Source organism: Tribolium madens, unplaced genomic scaffold, assembly GCF_015345945.1.
Source record: "Tribolium madens isolate multiple individuals breed KSU strain unplaced genomic scaffold, Tmad_KSU_1.1 Scaffold_11;HRSCAF=98;Tcas5.2_LG3b, whole genome shotgun sequence".
Taxonomy (NCBI): domain Eukaryota; kingdom Metazoa; phylum Arthropoda; class Insecta; order Coleoptera; family Tenebrionidae; genus Tribolium; species Tribolium madens.
The window spans coordinates 9,335,884-9,356,018 of record NW_025400975.1 but is presented as its reverse complement, the minus strand read 5'-3'; the positions used below and the strand labels follow the sequence as shown (position 1 = coordinate 9,356,018).

General features: G+C 29.6%; 1 protein-coding gene across 19 annotated transcripts in view; it reads left to right on the top strand.

Annotated features, from left to right (window-relative positions):
* Nucleotides 1-20,135, top strand: part of LOC123007077 (calcium/calmodulin-dependent protein kinase type II alpha chain) — a 47,094-nt gene that overhangs the window by 2,353 nt on the left and 24,606 nt on the right. The window lies entirely within an intron of this gene.

Genomic DNA, 20,135 nt, shown 5'->3' with positions numbered 1-20,135 from the left:
TACTAGGTAATGAAAAAAATGCAAAATAAATCGTTAATCAACTTATTGGCGACTAATAACATTTCTTTGRTTTTAAACAAGTTACCATTACCATTGTAACTTCTAGTGATACATAGAGTGTTGTAAAAAAAAGCCGCTTTAATTGCTCAATGAAATATATTTTATATGACACAAAAATGACGATATGGCTATTCAAATACCCAAATTCCGTCTATGTAGAAATATATCCTACTTCCTTTAGATCATCAAAAAATTTTTTTTTCTAATTGTGTTGACTGTTGACACATTTGTTTTTCCTATTTTTGGATTTTTTAAAAATATGTAATAATTTTGTTCTGAGGCGCTCGGATATTTGTTCAATGCTTCTACCGTATCGTATTTTTTAAATCTTTATAATTTTATCTATTTTTTCACCTATTTTACAGTTCACAAAACTCTTATTGATTATTATTTACACATTTGCAGTGAAATAGTTTTTCCATGGCCAACTATTATCACACAAAATATGTATTTCACTTTTTAAGTATAATTATAAAAACATATTCTGTTACAAATATATATTTTTTAGATAAGAAAAAAATAAGCTTTTCAAAATTGCCATAGCCGCCTATGATTTCCATTAAAAAAAATACAAGTTTATCTTATTCCGGCTAAACCAATAACTGAAAAAAATTGTTAACTATATAATTAAATTCCTCGTAAAAAAGTGCCTGTATAATGTCTTTATTTCAAATCCGTATCTTCTATAATAACGAAGATATAATTTTTTTTAGATTTCGCCAAAATGTCAACTTTTGTCTGTAAGTCGAAAACAAAAGACGATAGCGGGATGCGGTTTTAATCAATATTATTTTCTCAAAAAATGAGCCCCAGAATGTATCACTCATTTTTGGCTAAACATATTAGTTTCGGAGATTCCCTATTCGGACATCCAAAATGCAGCACCCTGTACACAGTCGCTTGCAAAAATAACCTCTAACAGCTCTTACTACATTTTTTGTAGGTAACTGTACAAACCTCCAAACTATATTGATCAACTCTACATTTTTTAGTAAGTTTTTACAATACAAAGCGACTGACGTGCCTACTAGAAAGAATAAAAAGTAATTTTGTGTAAAGCAAATAGGCCAAAGTTGTAATATATTGGAAACACTAATTTTTAGGATTTTTTTTTGTTGAGGATTGGGATTTTGTTACTAAAAAATCGATTTTTAATAGTCCATATCAGCAAAATGTCAATATTATTTGATGATTAAAGATAAGTTTCGTGTCAGTTTTAATTAAGTTGTTGAACGATTTGATTGACTAAGTGTAAATTGTTTGATTTATTTTATTTAAAACAATAATAAAGTGAAAATAATATAAGAGTAATGATTATTATTGTCTGCAGTTTTACTTTTTCGCAATTAATAATTACTTATTATTAAATTTCCAATTTGAATGTTCATTGACCATAGCAAAGTTCGAATTAATTTTTGCGGTTTTAAATTACATTCAGCTAGGAAAAACCTATTATGTTCTGATAAATTTACATTAAACATTACTTATTCAAATTAACCTTCAATAATAGAAATTTTTTTCTATTTTATTTTTTATTTAAGATAATTTGAGTCACTTTTTATTGTTTGACATGTTTCATACAATTCTTGGAAGACACTTTATAAAGCGTTGCGAGGAATGTAATAAGTGAGTATACCTGAAAATATTTGTGAAATGTGTAACAAAGCATAAGACCAGCAGTGTTTTAAATTGCATTCTCTATTTACCCACAAGAGTTAGATATACTTTTTTAATAACTTTTTTCTAGTAAACAAAAATTTAACTTTTATTAAAACGCAGATTTATTTGAATTAACAGATTGTTATTTAAGAACAAGAATTTAAACAATTAGTAGGTAATTAATTTCCCACTTTCGTTCATTTATCCTGTGAATTACTTTTTCCTTTTGTTTCTTCTTCGTTGAAACAGGACAGTGAGGTTTCATTTTCTATTACCCTTGCTATTATTTTTTCCGCGTTGAAATTCTTTTATCCCTCTTAACTTTCAACCAACTTTTGCAATTCGGGGATTCGTTCTTGTCATCTAACACGTGTGAATGTCAGTTTTGGTCTCACATGCTACCATAATGCCATAAAAGTGGAAATAAATCAGCAAATAAATTTACACACACTGGACATTATTTATGGTTATTATTACCTGATTGTGTTTTAAAAGCACAAGAAGTACCAAAAATAAGTAATTTTACCGCATCTCAGACCCTTTTCATAAAGTGTTTGCAGAAATTTAAATTTGATTAACTGCTATTAATAGGTGTAATCTAAGCCGGGATTACAAATGGAAATTTGCGTGTAATACCTTTGTATTTTCACTTTCATAAAGTTGTCAAAAATGTTTCTCTTAAATCTGCAACTTTGAGTTTAATCACGCAGTAATGAAAATTAAACTTCAAAGCTTTTCGTCCGTACTCATGTTTCGCATTGCATTAAAACTTTTCCCAAATTATAAAAGTTTCCCCAGATATTTTCCTTAAAACGCCTGCAAAATTAAACATTGCCTCCACAATAAAATAATATTTGAGTTGCAAGATTAAACAATAGAGAGACAAATCTAAATCTAGGTTAATCAAGGCTTTTTAACTGCAAATCCTTTGGGTGATTTTTACGGAAATCTCAATTAATTGGCTCTTGGTAGAAAAATTCATAAAACTGTAATAAATCACGAGCTAATTAACCTGAAAAGTACGGCTAATGTTAACAAACTCACATTTTTCCCTTTAATTAAAATATGTATCGATATTTGAAACTTTACGTTCCACATAAATTTTCAGCATTTTGGTCAGTGACCTCAAAAAATAAATGCATAAATTCTGGAAAAATGCCAACCAAAATTACAACCTGATCTGTATTTTTACTGTTTCATATTTTTTTCAAAAAAGAAAGTTTGTAGAGTAGTGAAATTCGTCCCTTCGGAGATGGGACATATGAGTTTTAAATTATTCATGTGACTGAAGGAAAAATTGAATTTGGGTTGTTTCATCGCTTTTCACATGGTTTAAAGTCAAAGTTTTAATTGTTTGACAAATATTTTTTGTCCTTTGCGTGAGTTAATTGACACTTTGCATGTACGAAGAAATTGCTTAATTATGTTTCCAGCCATTAGATGTAACTTTCAATTAACATTTTGCTGTTGTTGTTTTGTGCTCATTAAGGGGCAAGATAATAATGTCGGTAATTCGATTCGATTATCTTACAGGTAATTTCCAAAAAATTGTACAAGAAAGTCGCTCTTTCACATCATTGATTTGTGGAATAATTTCGAGACAAGAAAAATGTTTAATAAATTCAATTTCTATTCTAATCAATAAGTCGGTTTTATTCTTGGCTTCCCATTGATGCCCCTTAAGAAAAAAATGTTGTTATAGCAACTGTGCTTTGAAGCTTTCCATGGATTTTTCTGCTAAAAATATTCAGGAATAAAGATACAGAAAAAAGTTGTTGAGTGGGTTTGACAGGTCTTTATGTAAAAACTTGCAAAAATATTAGAGAATTTTGCTAACAAATTTTGTAATGAATATAAATACTGCTTTGTAGAAATTTAAATTAAAGACAATGACAATGAATTATTATTATTAACATAGATTTTTTATTGCTTTATTTGAATTTGAATAGACTGTTATTTGTTGTTACAAGTGTACACTTTTTCTTTTCATTTGTTGTATGATTATCAGCCAATTTAAATATCTGTTGCTCACGTAATATAGAAATATTCAAAACTGCCCCTCCCACTATCATTTTTCAATAACAGCTGACGATAAATCAAATTGATTCGCCTGTTGTGAAGACGCCCATCTATTTTTTTATTGTTTTTGTTGAAAATATTTAACAAAACTGAAAGATATTTTAATTTATTTTTAGAAACAAACGAAATATTTGTCAAAGCCATAATTTTGACAAATCAATGATAACAGACTGTTTAATAATTCATTCTATATAGGACACAAAAGCCCCACAGAATTGATTTTGAAGACATGGGGTAATGATAAATATTTTAATATCAATAAATTTGAGTGGGGGATTGGGAAGTTTTTGTTATTTATTATTTAAGACGTAGAGTAATTCGGTAGTGTCATTAATTGTTATTAATTTGATGATATTGATTTTGATATTATTAGGAGAGAAATTTGGTCAATTCCGTTGATTCTCCGAGGAATCAATAAGAGGCGGGACTCTGATACGAATGTTAAATATCTAGGTATATCCTTGGTCTATGTGTGAAACGTGTTTCTGCTCCGTGAACATTATAAAGCTAGTTAGCTACCTGATTCACTGAAGCCATATTACAGATTTCAGCACGATACATCCCTGATAATCGCACCTAATTGAAACTAGAAGGGAGTTGGATAAACAAAAATGTTGGGTAATACTGAAATCGATAGTTGCTAAATTGAATACAGGAATTCGGCTTTCGTCTACTAAGTTTAGATCCTGAAACTTTTTGGTTACAATGCCCTGAAATTTTTTTGTATTTTTGTGTATTAGGCACGAAATATTCCGTTGCAGCATTTGGTGTTTTTATTGCGCCTCTATTTCATGTAGGTTATTGGTTTGAAATGTTGCTCGAGAGGTTTCAAGTCGTTGCTTTTCCATTTGCTGCATTAAAAACAAATTTCATCGATACATGAAATGTCGACTTTTATTTTTTTTTCTGGTGAATTTAAAAGCTTTAACCAGTTGAATTGTCAAGAGGTGACAATGGAGTAACGATCGAGAAGAATCTAGTCCAAGTTCAATATCTTTTATCACGAGTGGATGAAATATTTGCCAAACTCAATGGAGACGAATCGTTTCTAAAGTTAGATTAAAGAAGATTCGTTGTTTTTTACAAAAGAGGATAAATAACTCGGTGATCAGACATGAGAAAAATAAAGCGCTTTTGTCAACTAGATAAAAATTCCTGATCAAAATTTTTTGTTATTCAAAATTAAGCAAACATTCCCTTCTAAAATTAGGAAAGGAATTCCTATTTTTTGCTCCTTCTAGGTCACTGGAAATAGCAATTTGCTAGGAAAAAACAAATTGTAATCACGAAGTATGGATCGTAGCTGAATATTTATAGAAATCATAAAGATGGTAAGGAAAACACAATCAAATCAAACATCAAAAGTGGTGAAAATAACGTCGTTTTTGAGATGATGCAAAATTGAATTTTATTTTGTATTTTTTTTTTTAATAAAATATGAGTTTTGTTCAAAAATTCTGTTCAAGGGTTAGTAATGCATTTGAAAATTCTAGTTACAATTTAATTTGTTCATTTCAAATGGAATTTGAACAATCTGTATGTATGTAAATTCGATTTAGATAAAATCATGCAAATGGATTTATAATTAGATAACAACTAAATTATATGGTTTTACCCATAACAAACATCGATTAGTTTGTTATGTTTTTAAGGCTTCTTGGATATAAATAAACAAATAAGCTCTTTGTGTACATACAGTATGAACAAAAAGTATTAAACTATTTACTTTCATAAAACATAATTGCTGAAAGATAAAGTGAAAATGAAATTTTTAGAATTTTCAGTTATGTTTGTTATGTGCTAATATGTACCTTTGTAACGTCTTGTGTTCGTTCATGTGTTCTGAGATCTAAGGAATTTATAACTTTTAACTGCTAACAAACATCTGTTTTGATACACATTAGTATAATTTAGTTTTGTTTGTTTAATAAACAATTCATACAAGTGTAACATACTTACAGGAATTATGGGGCCACCCTGAACGAACTGTTTCAATTTTACTCAAAAAAAAATCATGAAACTTTGCTAATTTTACATATCAAAAAATAATAATTTGGTTTTTCTTTAATTTTTCACTTCTCGAAATTCTATGGTTAGAGACTCTGCTCTAAAAAACTAAACAACTAATATTTTACGTTTTTTCATCTTAAGTAGCAATTGCGATACGAATCGCGTTTCAGTATTTGAATAAACCATGTTTCATTTCGAGTGTTTATTTTAGACGTTATTAAAATTCGTTTTTGAGGTAGTTTTGTATTATTTATTATTCGAAAACATCAACAATTCACAATCTATCTATGAATAGTCGGCAATAATATCGAAAATAAGTCATTTAAATGCTTTTTTCTCCAATCGATAGAAAATTGATTTCAGATGTTGAATAAAAATACACCATGGCAGAAATATTTGTTTTATTTGTAGAGACGTGACATGAAACAACAAGAGGAAATGGCGATGTAGTCTAAAGTTATTGTTTATTTTTAGCAAGAAACTTTTTTAATTTAGTTGAATGGTACGGTGATGCAAACATTTGCAATGTTTTAAAATAATTTCTGCTAATCTGTTTGCAAATAATATTTCAGTTATTTTCAAACGCACGTGAAATGCAGTTTTTATAAATATCAATGGAATACTTTTTTCAAGCTTTAAATATAATTCGCGTGGGTTGGTGGCGTTTTAGTAGATGTTCCATGAACGAGCATCCTTGCATAAAGGGAATTTTTAAATTGGGATTTAATGAAACATAATGTTTTTGAATTACAAAAATACAGCCTTCAACTTATCTTATGGCTTTTAACAAAGAAAAACGTTTTTCTAAAGATTTGGTCTTTGTTTCATGAATTATTTTATTTGGTAACTTGCAGAAGATTTTAGATAACAACCCAAGTTTCATTCTTAATTTGAAGCCAAATCGATAGTTTCTACGACCTAAGGCACACTTCCAATTACTGCTAACTCTAATACGTAATGTAATAATACATTAGGTGATACCTAAGACCACGTAAATGGGTAGTTAGTGGTTTTAAAAGGATCAGAAAAATACTGTTAGCACACAAACTGCATTGAAAATTTTATTTGAGTTTAACACAATTTATTTTTATTTAAATTAATTGGCTTGTTGAATAAGTTCCATACATAATAATTAGCTTAAGTGAGTAACTGACACAGAACAGATGTGTAGAGTGACAAATATTATGCCTGCAATATCAGTTAAATGGTTTCTAATAAATTCCACTGTTTGTGGTCTAATAAAAGATACAATGTGTTCAATTAAATTTCAAATCGAAGTGGACTATAACTTTGGCATTTTTCAATGTTGCCAACTTAATTTAGAACTCACAGACCACGGAATGGGGGATGAAGATTAAACATCATGCCCCTTTCTATTGATTAATTTAGACCAATAATTGAAACACTTGTGTTTCATCAACAAATGTCGCTAAGATGGGCCAAACGGTGCCAACATATGCATAATTCATGTATTCAGTATACAAATGGGATACCAAAACATTCAATTTATTTATTTATAGACAAAATAAATTTGGAGTTTGGGGGGAATCACAAAGCGAGAATTCTATGTAAAGTTTATTTTGAAATCTTTGTTTTTTAAAGTGACCAAAGCCTGCCTCAATCCAAATTGGCTTTGGTTCTTGTTCCTAATTTTTATTGCACTAAAACTTACATGAAGGTTTGATACAAAGTTTTATATAAACTGGGTTTAAGAAAAGCAGGGATTGACCTAGTTGTTTGTAAGGCAAGCATCAAATTTTCCTGTTTTACAGACTATAACGTTTGGATCATCAGTAATGATCTAAACTAAAATAAACTAGTAGAATATTTAATTAAAAAAATAGTTGGAATTGTCCAAATGATGAGGTGTTAAGGACAAACTCCAAAAACTTTAAAAGTGGGTTGTGTTTTTTTCTAATTTCTTGGTAGAAAGGATATTGTCGAAAATGTAAAGGAAATGTTACTTAAATTTAGTTTATTTTTAGAAACTAATAAGTGTCGAGTTCTGTAACAAATTAATTAATGAATCAAAACACTTTTTCAGCAGTTCCCTGAAACTTTTATAAACTCGGAATCTCGTCAAATTCAGATTTACCAAACTAAAATATTTAATTAATGCAGGTCAAGGTGGAATTTATTTTGAGCCACATTACTTTGTTTCTGTTTCATTCATTCATAGTGATTTTTGGTAAAAACTGAGGAAAAAAGTAACAAAAATCACTCACAGTTATTTTTGTTCGCTAGCATAATTCTAAATATAAGTGTTAGAAAATCGACTCTTTTAAAATAAAGGATGATAACAGGCAAGAGCCTCCAGAAAAAAACAAATTATTATAATTTATGCATTACAGATATTTTAATGTGAGTTAAAACACCTTTAAATTGTAAAATAGAGAATCGACGAGAAAGACATTTCCCAAGGAGCTCAAGATATCAAATATTCATTGTTTCCTTTCTCTCCGTAATTCAATTTTACAAGATAATTCTAGCATGATTGGGAAAATCATATTGTTACGACTTTGAGATTATAAAGTTTGGGATAATTTTTTTAAAGACGTAAAAATGATGAAAAAAAATGCAAATAGGTTTCTTGTAGATAAACTTTTACGATCCCGCTATTGAGTATTGTAGAAACAGCGATAAAACGCTTTTGTGGAAGATCCGCAGTAATAAAATTGTTAAGGCATTTAAATGCTATGATTCAGAATCAGAAAAATCAATTTTCATCGGTACGTGGGCTTCAGCACAAACAACTTCAACTTTCCTATTTACGAAGACAAAATTAAAATATTCGAAACGAAACCTGGCCGAAACTCCAGATCTAAAATTAAATTACGTTCGATCTGAATCCAACAATGAAGCGGGGTTAAAAATTTGGCAACAAAATGCTCTTGAGGTCAATGTAAAAATTGTACTATCAATACACGTGTCCTAAGAAAACGAGGAAAACGCTTTTTTGCACAAATTATTACATCAAAATCATAAAAATTACAGATAGCCAGTTGTGTAAGAAAATAATGTGTTTAAAACTATAATTTTCTTGACATAGTAAGAAGGATCAACTGCTTTCGAATAACCGTTTCGATTTACTCGATACCGTGTTATTCGTCAATTATAGGGTTAATCGAAACTTAAATAATGGACTTCTTAGCTGAGAGATAATGGGATATTGGCTATTTCATCTAAACTATCGACTTACAGTTACGTAACACTGATGCAGTTATATAAGATATCCTCTTAGAAACTTATTCAGTCACCGGAAAGTAATAAATATTAAATTTCCGGCATTCTTTTTAAATTCATTCGGCGAAATGAAATTGGTAATTTTTATTAGTAATCCGAGCTTAATTCAAGTTTTTCTACTCTAGACTCACAAAGCCAATTAAGGAATAATTATTTGTGCTCTCCTTACCTATATTTACCCTTTGAATGTGTTCGATCGCGTAAACTTCCACGCATAGGTCGCGTTATTTTTGGAATACTTTATAATTCATTGTTTTCCACTGAATTTACAATTCTTTTCTAGCCAATTTTATTTGCTTTTGCTTCCTGAAACTTAGCTCATCTATTTTGTCTTATTTTAATCCTGAACTCAGCTGTCGATATTACACCCCAGTTGTAACTGATCATCTGTCATGTTCTTTTTTTGTTAACATGACACTTTATGAAAGTAGATTGATAAGCCTTACACCCACAAACCTGCCACAGAGATTTGAGAATAAGGCGAGTGACACTGAAGAGAAATTGACCAGATTACACATTTCTTGTTGAGTTTAGCTGTTTGTAAATATACTAAATTTTTTGGTGATTTTTGAAAGGCTGTAACTCATCGGAAAATGGTCATATCTAGATTAAAAAAACATTTTCAAGGTTTAAGTTTGTAGTTTTGAGATCTTTTGACAAATATTTTTTTTGTGCTACGGTTATCACGCAATTCTAAGTAATAGCGCGAGAAAAAAAAATCTAAATTTTTATGTTTTTGTTTTTGGACGGACGTGGAGATTTTTTTTTAGTTAAGTCAATTTATAAGCCGGATAGCATGTTTGTTTACCTTTAATATGCTTTCTTCATGTCAATTTGTCGCTGAGATATTTGACTTTTAATGAAAAAAGATCTTTTTGTCTACTACAAGGGTAGTGTCAAAAACTGGAATAAATGTCTTACAAGTATGATTATTTTAAAAATATTTTTATACAACATTGATTTAGCTTCAACTTAAAGCTTCAAAATGTTTTTTTTAATCTAGATACGACCATATTTCGATGAGTTCCAGCCTTTCAAAAATTGGTAAAATTTTTTGTTCCTTTAATTTTTTGAAGTTGTATAGAATTATTCAAAAGTTTCCCAAAAATTTGGCCTTAATTTTGTGTCTATCAATAGCTGATCAGTCGGTGTGTGGGAGATAAAGACTTAAATATAAATAAGATAATACTAATAAAAACTTTCAGTAAACCACCACACTAAAAATAGGTGTTCTACAAACTGAGTTTTTGTAATTTTAATAATAAAAAGGAATCTTGATAGATTTTTTCGTGGTTTCAGTAGTGTTTTTCAGTCAATAAATGCTTAATTATGAAATACGACTCACCAACTCGACGTTATTGCATTTGGAGAATTGATATTTCAAGGGTATATTCGAGTCTAGTGATAAAAAATTAAGGTGCTTTATGTTTTATTTTATTGAATCAATACACATGGTGGCGGCCAAGCCTTTTACATGAAAAAGTTGGAGTTTTTAGTGTACAAATTATCGCAGTTTTAAAGCTGAAAAGTTTTGTAAACTGTAACGTTTGTAAATTCTTGTTGATAGTTGTAACAATTGGAGGTGGCAATGCTAATAATAAAATTATTCCATTTCATTTCTGTCTTTGACACGGATTGTTTGCGAACAAGGAAGACAGTGGTGGTGAATAGGAGAATGTCATTCATTTCAAACACAAGCTTCGTCTCCACCACGAAAATCAATTACTTTTTCAACAAATTAATTGAATCGATATTGTTTATTAATGCTGGAATATCTTGATCTTTCTGGTAACATAAATTTACACCTTCCATTAATATTTTACGCGTTTATTTATTTATACTTGGGAGCTGGAAACCATAAAAACGACATTTGAGTGTTTGGAAGCTTTTGATGCATTCTTTATAAAACATTGTTTTCTACGTGTTTTTTTTTTGGTTTATCTTGCCTAATGCAGCATTAAATCTAATCAGATCAGCATACTTAATTCAATAACGTAAACCCGAGCTCAGTTAGAATTGTGCTTTTTCTTTTCAAAGCAATCCGATATAAATTTATGGAGGACGTTGTCGAGGCAAGAAACTGAGTTATCTTTATAAGGGAATCAGGATAACGCGGAAAGCATTGACCTTTGTTTGCCCTCTCTGTGGCAGTAACTAGCTTCTGTCGAGAATTTTCATGAGAGAACTTTAGCTTTAACAATATAATTTGCATACAGTCATCTCTGAATATGTGCTTCCTCAAGGAACTCGAGTCTGTTCTTTGTCTAATCTAATTTAGAGTGAAAAAAATGCATGTGAATCTCTATATCATCTCAAATAGAACAAATTGTGATTCATATCCCGATACTAAAAGTTTTATTACGATTTTATGCACTCAATATGACCGTTTTGTTCGAAAATGCAACCACTAAATCAAGTATTTATAAGTAAATGAAATAAATGGAAGAAAAATAACTAATAATGTTTTTTCTTTTATCAAGTACAAGTTGTAAAAAGAAAAGTCAAATAAATTAGCGTTATTCTTGTTTTTACATTAAAAAAAGTAGATTGCACAAATTCGTATTGTAAACTTGAAAACAAGTTCATCAGAAGCAATAAGTCCAGGTTAAAAAAAAAGCTATACAAGCTCTGTTTTGTAGTTTTTAGTTTTTTTTTTTCATTTTTTTTAATACAGGGTGTTAAAAAAAAGTGTAAAATATTTTAGGAGGTCCGCGAAGTAACGGCTTTGCATTGAGAAAAAATTTAAATAAACAATTTAAAGAACAAGAAAATAAAAACGAGAAAATCAAATAAAAAATTGAAGATGTCGAAAAAAACTAAAGAAAATGAAGATGATGATGAAGATTTAATTGAGAGTTACTTGAATTTTATTTTTTTTGGTATTACGTAGCAAATGTAAAGCTTTTTAGCTTTTTTATTTTTAATTTTAATATTCTTACAATTTTTTAAAGTTTTTAGAAATCTAGTGTGGTAAAAATATATGTATTTTTTGTATTTTATTCTCTTGCTACAATGTAAAACCAAAAAAATTGTTGCTTTTGTGTAATTTGGCATCAAAATAACCTGATTTGAGTCCACTTGAAATCTCGTGTTTAGTGTTTACGTACATTTCGACCTATGATTAGTACCATTATTATCTTAAAAAAAAAACGATAAATTCGTGGTTTATTTAACTTTGACACCACTTTAACCGTTGTGGATTAAATAAAAACTTGCACACTTAATCTGAAGAAAATGAAAAGAATTATTTTAATTAAAATGAGAAATAAAGAAGTGAAATTTGATAATATGTAATATAAGTAGAATCAAAAAATTGTCGTGACATAATAAAAAAACCAATCCGGCAACACAAAAAATAAAGAAAAAAATATATTTATATAAGAAAAAAGAAACATTGAAACGGTAATTTAACAAATGGGAAAAAATATAACAAAAAAATTTAAGGAACAAAAAAGAAAAACGAAACAAAAAAAAACGTAAAATAAGAAAATCAGATAAAAAATTACGTGTGTTGAAAAAAAAAAACTAAACAAGGTGAAAATAATGAAAAAGATAAAGAAATTCGGTAGACCTACTTGACATGTTGTATGTTATGTTGTTATGCTATTTTTTTAATTTTTACAAAATTTTAATGTTTTTAGAATTTTGGTGTAATTTTTTATATTAATTTTTATTACGAAGTGAAACAAGACAGAAATAAAAAAGTCTTAATAAACATAGTAAGATGATTCGTTTTTTGAAACATTTAAAAATGTTATTTTCTGTTTTATAAACTGGAGTTTATATAGTTTTACTTGGTCTCGAGGGAAACCCATATTTTACCGTGAAAAGCGTGATTTGGGTCACGCAGTTTAGTACACCTTGTGTCGTCATCATCGATTTTTGTCTTTTTTTTTTGATTGATTACAATGCAGCAATTCAAATAAAGTAAAATAATAGTGATTACCAAAGTCACTTAGAAGATTTTATCCTTTTTATTAATTCCAAGTGTTGACTTATTATTTTTGAGTTGTCGTTTGAATATTCAATTATTTTAAAATGTTTAATTTAGTTTAGTGATGAGAAGCAAAATACGGCTTCCTTTATTAATCCCTCAAATGGATATTAAACAAGCCACAAAGCGAGCAAAAATAAGTATTGATTAAGCGAGTGGCTTAGTTTCACTAGAGCAAAGATATTGTCTTTTGCGTCTTTCTCACTGTCTTCGTTAATCAAACATTTTGTGTTCCATTAGCTGATACTTCAGTTTCCCTCAATTGGAGTCAATTTTGACAAACTTTCGCGCCAAATTACTCAAATTATGATCGATTTTATACAACATGTCTAGTCTTGGCAAGAATTTTTTTCGAATAAATTGCGTTCATAATCAACAAATTTAGATAGGTTTTATCTGGAAGTGGTAGTCTTTTGTGTATTTCTCTGTTAAATATTTATCAGCGTATGTATTACAATGGAGTAACGTTGTTTGTTCGACGTGTTTAACAGCGTTATCTTTGCTAGACCACAAAGTCGAAAAAACCATTGGCGTTTCGTGTGCTTTGATGGCCGGTAAATGCCACTCCAAGAGCTTAATTATTCAAAATTACTACCAATTTTGATTAAATATTTACAACGTTGACATTCTAATTTCGATTTTTCCCCCAATTTCTCGATTTTTTTTTGACTAGAGTGAATACTTGGATCCGAGTGTTCTGCGCCGCTGTACGCGGAGGGAAAGTCAACATCAATATTTGTGCACATATGTCGAGTTCTTGAACATCGCGGATTTCAGTGATTACGTTAATAAAATCTTGTATACAAAACGCTTCGAGTCCTTGAAGCTTGTAGATTAAAATGTGTGGGAAATTGACAAGTTTGGTCGGTTTTTTACCCAAATATGTAAAAATAAATTGGATTGGTACAAGGATCTCACACAAACAGAAAAACGCTTCATTTCGAACTTGGATTCGTGCCAAGGGCATCCCAAGAAAAAGATTTCATACCAAAATTAACCAAAAAAATTCACTCAAGTTGGCGATTAATTATTCACAGTTCTTCGAGTGAAATATTATAAATTACTGTGATTTATAATATACGTTGGCAATACTGAATATCGGTTGCCAATCTTGATGACAAAAATTGCAGGCAAGCGCAATGGGGTATTGTTGTGTCAACAAGAAATTACTCCCTAGGATTTGAACTTTTAGGAAAATTACGTTTTTCATGTTGTTTGTAACTAGAATTTTCAGAAGTAATTTTGAATGCCTAGGGTTGGTTACCCCTTGTTGTACCTGCTGTTTGAGTTATCTATACAAGCTGACAGGTGACTTAACCTAAATTTTTGACACTAGTTACGATATTTTTTGTTTGTCACCATAAACCATCCTAACCAAATTTATGGCAACCTATTCACGAATATTCCTTAATTTTAGGAAGTAATTTCTTGTTGATACGATAATAGGTTGGTTTCTGGTGACAAACAAAAGATATCGTAGCTCGTATCAAAATTTAGGTTAAGTCAGCTTGAATGGATAATTTAATTCATAGTTGACAGCAGGTTGACAGAAAATGTCAATCGTCAGCAACAAGGGGTAACCAACCCTAGAGATTCAAAATTACTTCTGAAAATTCTAGTTGAAAAACGTAATTTTCCTAAAAGTTCAAATTTCTTGTTGACAAATCTGTAACTCTCTAAATTATTTAATGTTGCTAACTTCATTTCAAAAATAGGCTACTTTGATCAGTTTGATGAAATATTTTTCTGTCATAATAACTTGAATATTATTTATCGAGTTAGGCTTTTAAAAAAATACTTACCAAGTTTGGTTTAGTACACTTTTTTATCTCTTCTTTTATCACAACGTAACAATCGATTTTATATTTTTACCTCATTTTATCGCAAATCAGTAAATGATTAAATTGCTTCACTTTTTAAAATAGCTCTCTAGAGTTTGTAAATTTTGGACATATTTAATATTTTCTCATAGTTTTTATTCAATGTTGCCAACTTAACTTCAAAGTTGATTCTCGAAAAAATAAAGTCCTTTTCAGCAAAGCTTTGAATATTTTAATGCAAAGAAAGCTCTTTTTGTGGATTTGGTGCGGTGCACGCATCCTAATTTCTCCAATATTTTGCATCAAGACTTTTACTCTATGTGCTATATCGGTTTTATGTAATTCAGAAAGTTCGAACTGAAACCATGTTGAATAGTTACAACTCTTGCTTAAAACTTTAGGTTTATGGAACAAAACTTGGAGCAATAAATATTCAAATGCTTAAACTTGTCAACTTTATATTCATAATATGTAAGTATTTAGCGAAACGATCATAACTCCCTAGCTGTCTTCCTAAATTAATTAATTGTTGGATGATTTAGTCGACACTTTAGCACAAATTATTCTTTAGAATGAAACTACTTTATTCGCAATTTTTGTAGTTAAATGACAACCTATTATTTTACTGTGCTTTTGTGAGAAGCAGGTTTTTGTAGTTACGTTTTGTGTTGCTTTAATAGTCCGCAATGGTTGCGTGACTTGGAAGAATGCAAGCGAGACAGCCGAGAAGCTTAAAAATTTACCTCCGAGAATGAATTGCGACAATAAACAGGCTAAATAGGTCAGGGATGACTTAAAATTTCAACTTTGAATTTTTTTGTTAATAATTCATCTGATTCGTGGATAAATCGTCTACAATTAAAATTAATGGCAAAAAATCGGTGAAAATTCGATATAAGCCCACTTTTCGAATGCCATTAGCATATAATCTGATGCAAATGGTAAAAATTTCCATACAAAATAAATTTCCCGGCCACTAGTAAAAAGTGAAATAATTGACATTGATTTATTGGAAGAAATCAACACTTAAAAATTCTAAAATTTGCAAAGAAATACCAATGCAATAAATCAAGGTATGTACCATTAGGTATATATATCAAGGAAAGGTGTTGAGAATCAGTGAAACACAATAAGAAACAGGAAGGCGAGCCATGGACCGGAAAAACAACGATTTATTACGGTTTTCCACCTAGCAGGAGTTGAAAACGATTTGTTTGTAAATAAACTCTCTTTAACTTTGGATCTGGTGACGTATCTTCTCTTCTACTCTTTAAATTCTAATTCAAAAATCATTCAGAGAAGATTAAGCATTTTATTGTATCTACTAAAAGCAATTTCGATTCGGGAAAAGACATTTCCTTAAATTTTCGCTTCGCACACGATAAATTTCAGATAAAAAGTGGATTAATGTAAAGAGAGTTGCCAAAAGAGGTGTTTTCGTAAAAAAAAGGGTACAATTGATGACTTTATGCGATAATGGCACTGAAATTAAGTTTTAAGTTTAAATTTTCAGTTATTTCATAATAATGATGTCGTTAACGAAATAAAAATCCCAGTTATAGACTTTTTAAGTTTTATAGATTATGCCACTCACTGTCAAAGATAGTAGCGCCAATCTCGTCATTGTCACCATTAGTTAAGTGTTTACAATCTAAAACAATCCACTTTTGTTTGTTGTAACATTCTATGTGAAATTTTCATCTTTTTTATGGATTTTTATCACATTTAATAAAACAATGATCGATATGTTAAACATAGCGTGTGCAATTTATTTTGTAAACATTCTGCCACTATTATCATTAGCAAAAAATCAATTTGGCTACAAAATAACTTTCATAAAAGATGATTCAAACATAGGGTATTGTTTACATGACTCAATGAAATAACTCGACGTTTAGAAAAAATTATGAAATACGATTTTTTTAGCCCAACTTGGAGAATTAGACGATAAAACATGTCAAAGCTTTATATAAAAAATGAAGTAAACTACTGCAAGTATTGATTTGATTGCAATTTTTCATTTTCTTGAAAATTAGATCCCCTCTTGAGAATTGAGGAAACCTAAAGACAAAATAAAAGAGTGTATGAACCAAAAACTTATTGCTTAGAAGTAATTTAGAGACTCTATTCTCAGTGATTAATACGTTGTATCTTTTAATTTAAATTGTACACTATTGAAATCAATACTTCCATACACCAAGCGGTCTCAATAACAAGAATTAGAAGCGTTTAACACCTACAAGTTACCATCGCGTGCATGTCGCTATTAAAATGAATGTATTTGCAACCACCATACATTTCCGTAACGGAATAAAATACTGCGGTTGCATTTCGAAACGCTAATTTACATAACGATTTTACGAAATTAAGTGTGTCATTGTACGCTAATTTTCTTTAACTTGTGAAGGAAAAATGGTGGAGGTGCCGGTGCATGCATTAACTTTGAGTAAAGTTTTAATTCTAAGTGGTTGTTTTGGTGGTCTGCATGTTTTGTATTTTAGTATTCTATTAGCTAATGGAACAAGAAATTTGAATATAAATTTTGAATTGCTAAGGAGGAGCGGGGCTAAATATATTAGAAATTGGAAAGATGAAGCTTTACTCAAATTTGATTATTTTTATATTCGCAATTGTTGCGTAAGAACATAAGGGGCTATACCCTAAAAACAACTTGAGACAGAAAAATTACAAGATGTCTAAGCTAAGACTTTTTGGTGAAGATTTTTGTTACTAACAAAGCTGAGCTGGCACACTCTGTACTTTCAAACGAGCTCACAAGAACTAAATTGAGTCACACCTGAGATAAAATCGAAGACTGAAAATTGGCTGAAAATATGCTGAAAATAGCACACATTTTGATAAATCTACACAACGTGTGGACTTCGTAATTTAATTTATTTTGTTGTAGATTAATTAAATTAGGAGTTTGACTGAAACAAAAGTTTGTATTCAGACAACACAGTTCATAGTTTAGCAAAAATATTAGTGAAAACTCTTGCAAGTATAATTAGGCAACGTCTCTGAATAAATAATAAGGTTCGTGAACTTGAGTTTTCCTTTTTTCTGCATGAATTTACAAAACGTTTTTTCGTCGCGAAACAGCATAACAATTATTTTGAAAACACCGACTTTGTATTCTCCTCGCAACACACTTCGAGGACATGGAGAAACCATAAATTGTATATTGATCACCGTTGAGAATCAATATAAAAGAGATAATCCTAATCTATTAAAATGTGAACTTGTTGTTTGTCCCTGACACAATTTTTAATTAATTTAAGGTGGTGTATAATTCACAGAACATCCAAATATGTGTGTGACATGACCTAATCTCAATTATGACATATAATTAATTCAGCCAGGCTTAACCAAAATTGTTTCATAGTTTGATAAATAATTTAATGCTGTCAGGAACTGCTACGAAATACCAATTTACAATGCGTAACCTTAGACACAGACAATTTCACTGTGAAAATAAAAATATCTTATGTCTGTAATAAAGTTGTGAAAAGATTCAATTTGAAGGCATTTTAATTGCTTCACGGTGCTGGGATATTTCAAATAAAATAAATCCAAGTGCTGTGTAAAAGAAATTACCACAGAAACTTAAAATTTAATTCACTTGAAAACATTTAAAGTAGTTTTCGTAATAACGCATTCTAGTTTTAAAAACTTTGTCTTCCACTTAATAAAGTGGAAAAGTATGAATGTTTTAAAATTTACAACACAAAGTATTTATTGTGCAGTAAAATTTGTGTTTGGCTCAATTTTTGTTTCAAAAAAGCCTTTATGTGACAAATCTTTGACAAAAAAATATTTGAAAACCCCATAATTCGACAGATTGATTCTTTCCATACAATTTGTGCAAAACTTAGCACAAAAAAACAATTAAAATTTTCTAACAAAAGATCAGTTTTCGTTTTTTTTTGCTAGCGGTGGCTCACTTAGAATGAATGACTGAACATGAAAAATTTGAACAAAATCGGTTAATAAATAATGAAGTTAGAGCAATTTCGTACTGTAGACCCAAAATTTACAAGTGAGGGCTAAAAACCCCACAAAAATCGGAGATAATTTCTAAAACAAGTTCAATCACCGTTCACTTTATTATTCACAAGTTTTCAATGAGGATAACAAATACGATTTGTCACGTAAATCGTAGTTCATTAGGAAATGTCTTCTTCATTTAATATCAAACTGACGTCAGTAATTCTCAGGATCTTAAACATTTATCGTTTCCTTGTTGACTGCGATTGACACATGTTACAAGAAGCATTCGCTTAGAACGACAACAGACCACACAAACGTCAAAATGAGCTGTCTAATACAAAGGAAATTGTTGTGATCAGTAAGGGATGATCTCATTATGTTTTAAAACTAGAAACATTTACAAAAAAAAATACAAAAACCTTAGAGCGAAAGAATAAAGTAGAGCGATTAAGAAATCTTTTTTTTGTCTTTTATTTTAAAACTAGAAACATTTACAAAAGAAATTAGAAAAATTTTAGAACGAAAGAATAAAGTAGAGCGATTAAGAAATCTTTTTTTTCTTTTATTTTCCGAATAGTGAACACCCTACGGTTATTCTTCAAAGAGATATCGGATGAAGAAAAATTAAGAAGTAATTCCAACTTCCTTTAAAAATTACTTTCGGAATAAATGAACTTTGATAAGAAAGGTGATTAATCACTTTTATTAGTTTCTTTCCTTGATTTTGGAGATATTCATAGGTCGACTTTAAAGCAAAAATCGTACAAAATGTAGGAGTGACGACAAACTAAACTACTCCAAAAAATTAAAGGAACATAAAAGTTTTCTAAATTTTTTGGTGATTTTTGACAGGCTGTAACTCATCGAAAAATGGTTGTATCTAAATTTTTAACAAAACATTTTGAAGCTTTAAGTTTCTAGTTTTGAGATCTTTTGGAAAATAGTTTTTTTTCACCTTTAACATTGATTTAAAAAAAAAGAGAAAAAAGTAAGTTTTTGCGTTGTTTTAGTAAATCTAGCGCGTATTCACTAATATTGATGGGGAGACTAATGTTTTTAGGTGTTTTTACAGTTTAATGTTCCCCCCACATCCCTGTAAATTTTGAAATCGATCCATCAAACCGTTTACCGATAATCAGTATTGTTTCTTGAATTTGTTTACAAATTTAAAAAAACCAAAACATTTTTTTGATTTTTTTTTTCAAAAATTAAGCATCTTAAATGTTTTTACAAATTTTCAAAAAAAAATCAAAAAACATTGCCTAACCTTCATCAAAATG